The following is a 7,663-nucleotide window of genomic DNA, read 5'->3' on the forward strand; positions in this document are numbered from 1 at the left end:
GGCCACCCTTGGTGGAGTCCACCTGGGACTCCACCCCTCTAGGGTTGGACGGCCATGGGAGGTGGAGTCCCTTCGGGACTCTGCCTTCCAAAGTGATTTCTTTCGGTCTTTTCTAGAACCTTCTAGAACCTTCCATAAATGCACCGGATCATTTTCAAACTTGGAATATGACTTCCTATATATGAATCTTATTCTTCGGACCATTCCGGAACTCCTCGTGATGTCCGGGATCTCATCCGGGACTTCAAACAATACTTCGAACTCAATTCCATATTCAAGTTCTACCATTTCAACATCAAACCTTAAGTGTGTCATGATGTCTACGTTCCCCCTCCTTTCCTGTAGACAGTGTTGGGCCTCCAAGAGCAGAGGTTTGTAGAACAGCAGCAAGTTTTCCCTTAAGTGGATCACCCAAGGTTTATCGAACTCAGGGAGGAAGAGGTCAAAGATATCCCTCTCATGCAACCCTGCAACCACAAAGCAAGAAGTCTCTTGTGTCCCCAACACACCAAATAGGTGCACTAGTTCGGCGAAGAGATAGTGAAATACAGGTGGTATGAATATATATGAGCAGTAGCAACGGTGCCAGAAAATAGCTTGCTGGCGTGTAGTTGATGGTGGTAGTATTGCAGCAGTAGTAACACAGTGAAACAGTAAACAAGCAGTAGTAACGCAGCAGTATTTAGGAACAAGGCCTAGGGATTAGACTTTCACTAGTGGACACTCTCAACATTGATCACATAACAGAATAGATAAATGCATACTCTACACTCTTGTTGGATGATGAACACATTGCGTAGGATTACACGAACCCTCAATGCCGGAGTTAACAAGCTCCACAATAATGCTCATATTTTAGTAACCTTTAGTGTAAGATAGATCAAAAGACTAAACCAAGTACTAGCATAGCATGCACACTGTCACCTTCATGCATATGTAGGAGGAATAGATCACATCAATATTATCATAGCAATAGTTAACTTCGCAATCTACAAGAGATCATGATCATAACATAAACCAAGTACTAACACGGTGCACACACTGTCACCTTTACACACGTGCAGGAGGAATAAAACTACTTTAATAACTTTGCTAGAGTAGCACATAGATAGTAGTGATACAAAACTCATATGAATCTCAATCATGTAAAGCAGCTCATGAGATCATTGTATTGAGGTACATAGGAGAGAGATGAACCACATAGCTACCGGTACAGCCCCGAGCCTCGATGGAGAACTACTCCCTCCTCATGGGAGCAGCAGCGGTGATGAAGATGGCGGTGAAGATGGCAGCGGTGTCGATGGAGAAGCCTTTCGGGGGCACTTCCCCGCTCCGGCAGCGTGCCGGAACAGAGACTCCTGTCCCCCAGATCTTGGCTTCGCGATGGCGGCGGCTCTGGAAGGTTTTTGTGGTTTTCGTCCAACGCCTCAGGGTTTTCGCGACGGAGGCTTTATATAGGCGAAGAGGCGGCGCAGGAGGGCTTCTGGGGGGCCCACACCATAGGGCGGCGCGGCCCCCCCTCTGGCCGCGCCAGGGTGTGGTGTGGGGCCCCCAGGGCTCCCCTCTGGCGGCTCTCGGGTGTTCTGGATGGTTCCGGGAAAAATAGGAACATGGGCGTTGATTTCGTCCGATTCCGAGAATATTTCGTTACTAGGATTTCTGAAACCAAAAACAGCAGAAAACAGGAACTGGCACTTCGGCATCTTGTTAATAGGTTAGTTCCAGAAAATGCACGAATATGACATAAAGTGTGCATATAACATGTAGAAATCATCAATAATGTGGCATGGAACATAAGAAATTATCGATACGTCGGAGACGTATCATGTCACCCTACGGTTCGCGAAGTATGTGGACATGGTTGAGTACTCTCTCCGACCAATAACCAATAGCGGGATCTGGAGATCCATAATGGCTCCCACATATTCAACGATGACTTTAGTGATCGAATGAACCATACACATACGATACCAATTCCCTTTCTCACACGATATTTTACTTGTCCGAGGTTTGATCATCGGTATCACTCTATACCTTGTTCAACCTCGTCTCCTGACAAGTACTCTTTACTCGTACCGTGGTATGTGGTCTCTTATGAACTTATTCATATGCTTGCAAGACATTAGACGACATTCCACCGAGAGGGCCCAGAGTATATCTATCCGTCATCGGGATGGACAAATCCCACTGTTGATCCATATGCCTCAACTCATACTTTCCGGATACTTAATCCCACCTTTATAACCACCCATTTACGCAGTGGCGTTTGATGTAATCAAAGTACCTTTCCGGTATAAGTGATTTACATGATCTCATGGTCATAAGGACTAGGTAACTATGTATCGAAAGCTTATAGCAAATAACTTAATGATGTGATCTTATGCTACGCTTAATTGGGTGTGTCCATTACATCATTCATACAATGATATAACCTTGTTATTAATAACATCCAATGTTCATGATTATGAAACTAATCATCCATTAATCAACAAGCTAGGTAAGAGGCATACTAGGGACTCTTTGTTGTTTACATATCACACATGTATCAATGTTTCGGTTAATACAATTATAGCATGATATATAAACATTCATCATAAACATAAAGATATATAATAACCACTTTTATTATTGCCTCTTGGGCATATCTCCAACAGTCTCCCACTTGCACTAGAGTCAATAATCTAGATTACATTGTAATGTACCTAACACCCATGGCATTCTGGTGTTGGTCATGCTTTGCCCTAGGGAGAGCTTTAGTCAAAGGATCTTCTACATTCAGATCAGTGTGTACTTTGCAAATCTTTACTTCTCCATCTTCGATGTACTCGCGAATCGAGTGGTAACGCAGCTTGATATGCTTCAGCCTCTTGTGTGACCTTGGTTCTTGTGCATTGGCGATGGCACCCATGTTGTCACAGTAGATGACTAGTGGGTCCAATGCACTAGGAACCACACCGAGCTCTACAATGAACCTCTTCATCCATACCGCTTCTGATGAAGCCTCTGAAGCCGCTATGTACTCAGATTCTGTTGAAGACTTCGCCACCGTGCACTGCTTCGAGCTTGCCCGACTTCTGCAGCACCATTCAATATAAACACGTACCCGCACCGTGACTTAGAGTCATCAGGATCAGTGTTCCAACTTGCATCGGTGTAACTTGTTACAACGAGCTCTTGGTCACCTCCATAACAAAGAAACATATCCTTAGTTCTTTTCAAGTACTTCAGGATATTCTTGACCGCTGTCCAGTGTTCCATTCCTGGATCACTTTGATATCTGCTAGTTAAACTAACATCATGTGCTATATCCGGTCTAGTACATAGCATGGCATACATGATAGAGCCTACTGTCGAGGCATAGGGGATCTGATTCATCCTTTCTCTTTCTTCTGCCGTAGCCGGTCCTTGAGTCTTACTCAAGACCTTGTCTGGTAACATAGGTAAGAACCCTTTCTTACTTTCGTCCATTCTAAACTTCTTTAGAATCTTGTCCAGGTATGTACTCTCTGATAGCCCTATTAGGCGTCTTGATCTATCTCTATAAATCTTGATGCCTAATATATACGATGCTTCACCAAGGTCTTTCATTGAAAAACTGTTATTCAAATAACCTTTTACACTGCTTAATAGTTCTATATCATTCCCAATCAATAATATGTCATCTACATATAATATCAGGAATGCTACAGAGCTCCCACTCACTTTCTTGTAAATACAGGCCTCTCCATGACACTGTATAAACCCGAAGTCTTTGATCATCTTATCAAAGCGTCGGTTCCAACTTCTCGATGCTTGCTTCAGTCCATAAATTGAACGCTGAAGTTTGCATACTTTGTTAGCATTTTTAGGATCGACAAAACCTTTGGATTGTACCATATACAACTCTTCCTCAATGTCTCCATTAAGGAACGTCGTTTTGACATCCATCTGCCAAATCTCATAATCGAAAAATGCAGCTATTGCTAACAAAATCCTCACAGATTTTAGCTTCGCTACAGGTGAGAAAGTCTCATCGTAGTCAACTCCTTGAATTTCTCAGAAACCCTTTGCGACAAGTCGAGCTTTATAGACAGTAATATTACCATCAGCATCTGTTTTTCTCTTGAAGATCCATTTATTTTCGACAGCCTTGCGGCTATCAGGTAAGTCTACCAAAGTCCATACTTTGTTATCATACATGGATCCCATTTCGGATTTCATGGCTTCTTGCCATTTGTTGGAATCTGGGCTCATCATCGCTTCTTCATACGTCGCAAGGTCCTCATCATTGTTGTCCACAATCATGACATTTAGACAAGGATCATACCAATCAGGAGTGGCACGTTCCCTTGTCGATCTGCGAGGTTCAGTAGTTTCCTCGTTCGAAGTTTCATGATCATTATCATTAGCTTCCTCTGTTGCCGGTGTAGGCGGTACAGGAACAGCTTCCGGTACTGCGCTACTCTGATCAACGAGTAAAGATTCATCAATCTCATCGAGTTCTACTTTCCTTCTAGTCACTTCTTTAGTGTGAAATTCTTTCTCAAGAAAGGTTCCGTTTTTAGCAACAAAGATTTTGCCTTCGGATCTGTGATAGAAAGTGTACCCTATAGTTTCCTTAGGGTATCCTATGAAGACGCATTTCTCCGCTTTGGGTTCTAGCTTGTCCGGTTGTAACTTCTTTACATAGGCTTCGCAACCCCAAACTTTAAGGAACGACAGCTTAGGTTTCTTATTAAACCATAATTCATACGGTGTCGTTTCTACGGATTTTGATGGTGCTCTATTTAAAGTGAATGCGGCTGTCTCTAATGCATAACTCCAAAATGATAACGGCAAATCAGTAAGAGAAATCATAGAACGAACCATATCTAAGAGAGTTCGATTACGACGTTCGGACACACCATTTCGTTGTGGTGTTCCCGGCGGTGTCAATTGTGAAAGTATTCCGCATTTCTTTAAATGCATGCCAAACTCATAACTCAGATATTCACCTCCGCGATCAGATCGTAGAAATTTAATCTTCTTGTCACGTTGATTTTCTACTTCACTTTGGAATTCCTTGAACTTCTCGAAAGTTTCGGATTTATGTTTCATGAAATAGATATACCCATATCTACTCAGATCATCTGTGAAGGTTAGAACATAACGATAACCACCACGCGATGCTACACTCATTGGTCCGCACGGTATGTATGATTTCCAATAAGTCAGTAGCTCGCTCCATCATACCAGAAAATGGAGTCTTATTCATTTTTCCCATTAGACATGCTTCGCATCTATCAAGTGACTCAAAGTCAAGTGATTCAAGTAATCCATCGGTATGGAGTTTCTTCATGCGTTTCACTCCAATATGACCAAGACGACAGTGCCACATATAAGTAGAATTATCATTCAATTTAATTCGCTTAGCATCAATGTTATGTATATGCGTATCACTACTATCGAGATCTAACAGAAATAAACCATTCTTTTCAGGTGCTCGACCATAAAAGATATTATTCATAAAAATAGAACAACCATTATTCTCAGACTTGAATGAATAACCGTCTTGCATTAAACAAGATCCAGATATAATGTTCATGCTCAACGCGGGTACAAAATAACAATTATTTAGGCTTAAAACTAATCCCGAAGGTAGATGTAGAGGAAGTGTGCTGACAGCGATCACATCGACTTTGGATCCGTTTCCAACGCGCATCGTCACTTCATCTTTCAGCAGTCTTCATTTATTCTTTAGTTCCTGTTTCGAGTTACAAATATGAGCAACCGAACCAGTATCAAATACCCAGGTACTAGTACGAGAACCAGTGAGATAAACATCTATAACATGTATATCAGATATACCTTCTTTCTTCTTCTTGACAAGGCCGCTCTTCAGATCAGCCAGATACTTGGAGCAATTACGCTTCCAGTGTCCCTTCTCCTTGCAGTAATAGCACTCAGCATCAGGCTTAGGGCCGTTCTTAGGTTTCATAGGAGGCGTGGCAGCTTTCTTGCCACCCTTCTTGAATTTTCCCTTAGACTTGCCCTATTTCTTGAAACTGGTGGTCTTGTTGACCATCAACACTTGGTGCTCTTTCTTGATCTCAATCTCAGCAGCTTTTAGCATGCCAAAGAGTTCAGGTAACTCTTTGTTCATGTTCTGCATATTGTAGTTCATCACAAAGTTCTTGTAACTTGGTGGAAGTGATTGAAGGACACGATTAATCCCCAGTCTGTTAGGAATCACTATTCCCAAGTCACTGAGTTTCTTCGCATGCCCGGTCATGGAGAGCATGTGCTCACTAACGGAGCTGCCTTCTTCCATCATGCAGTTGAAGAAGTGTTTCGATGCTTCATAGCATTCCACGGCCGCATGAGTTTAAAATATAGCTTTCAGCTCATTGACCAACTCATGAGGATCGTGGTGCTCAAAACGTTTTTGAAGATCGGCTTCCAGACTGCACAGGATGGCACACTGAACTTGAGAGTACCGAGTTTTCTGAGTCGCGTAAACATTCTTTACTTCATCGGTTTCAGTTTGTGTAGAGGGTCACCTAGCGGTGCATCAAGCACATATTGCAGATTTCCGCCAGAGAGGAAGATCCTCACATGACGGAACCAGTCGGTGAAGTTGCTACTGTTGCTCTTAAGCTTTTCTTTCTCTAGGAACTGGTTAAAATTGATTGGGGACGCCATCTCTACAACATATATTTGCAATAGTTTAGACTAAGTTTATGACAAATTGAGTTCAAATTTTAATTCAACATAATTAAAAATCTAGGTGAACTCCCACTCAAAACAATATCCCTCGCATTGTCTTAGTGATCACACAAACCAAATCCACCACACCTAAGTCCGATCATCACGAGACAAGGTGTAATTTCAATGGCGAACACTCAAAGTGTTCATCATATCAATCATATGATTCATTCTCTACCTTTCGGTATCACGTGTTCCGAGACCATGTCTGTACATGCTAGGCTCGTCAAGGCCACCTTAGTATCCGCATGTGCAAAACTGGCTTGCACCCGTTGTATGCACTTGTTGATTCTATCACACCCGATCATCACGAGATGCTTTGAAACGACAAGTCTTGGCAACGGTGCTACTAAGGATGAACACTTTATTATCTTGATATTTTAGTGAGGGATCATCTTATAATGCTACCGTCGCGATCTAAGCAAAATAAGATGCATAAAAGGATTAACATCACATGCAGTTCATATGTGATATGATATGGCCCTTTTTGTCTTTGCGCCTTTGATCTTCATCTCCAAAGCACGGACATGATCTCCATCATCGTCGGCGTAGCGTCAAGGTCCATGGCGCCGTCTTCATGGTTGTTCACCTCATGTAGCAACTATTACAACTACTTTGAAATACTACTCAACATGAAATTTAAAGACAACCATAAGGCTCCTGCCGGTTGCCACAATACAATAATGATCATCTCATACATATTCATCATCACATTATGGCCATATCACATCACCAAACCCTGCAAAAACAAGTTAGACGTCTCTAATTTGGTTTGCATATTTTACGTGGTTTAGGGTTTTCGAGAGAGATCTAATCTACCTACGAACATGAACCACAACGGTGATACTAGTGTTGTCAATAGAAGAGTAAATTGAATCTTCACTATAGTAGGAGAGACAGACACCCGCAAAGCCTCTTATGCAATACAAGTTGCATGTCG

The sequence above is a fragment of the Lolium perenne genome, chromosome 5 (genome assembly GCF_019359855.2).
Source record: "Lolium perenne isolate Kyuss_39 chromosome 5, Kyuss_2.0, whole genome shotgun sequence".
NCBI classification, from domain to species: domain Eukaryota; kingdom Viridiplantae; phylum Streptophyta; class Magnoliopsida; order Poales; family Poaceae; genus Lolium; species Lolium perenne.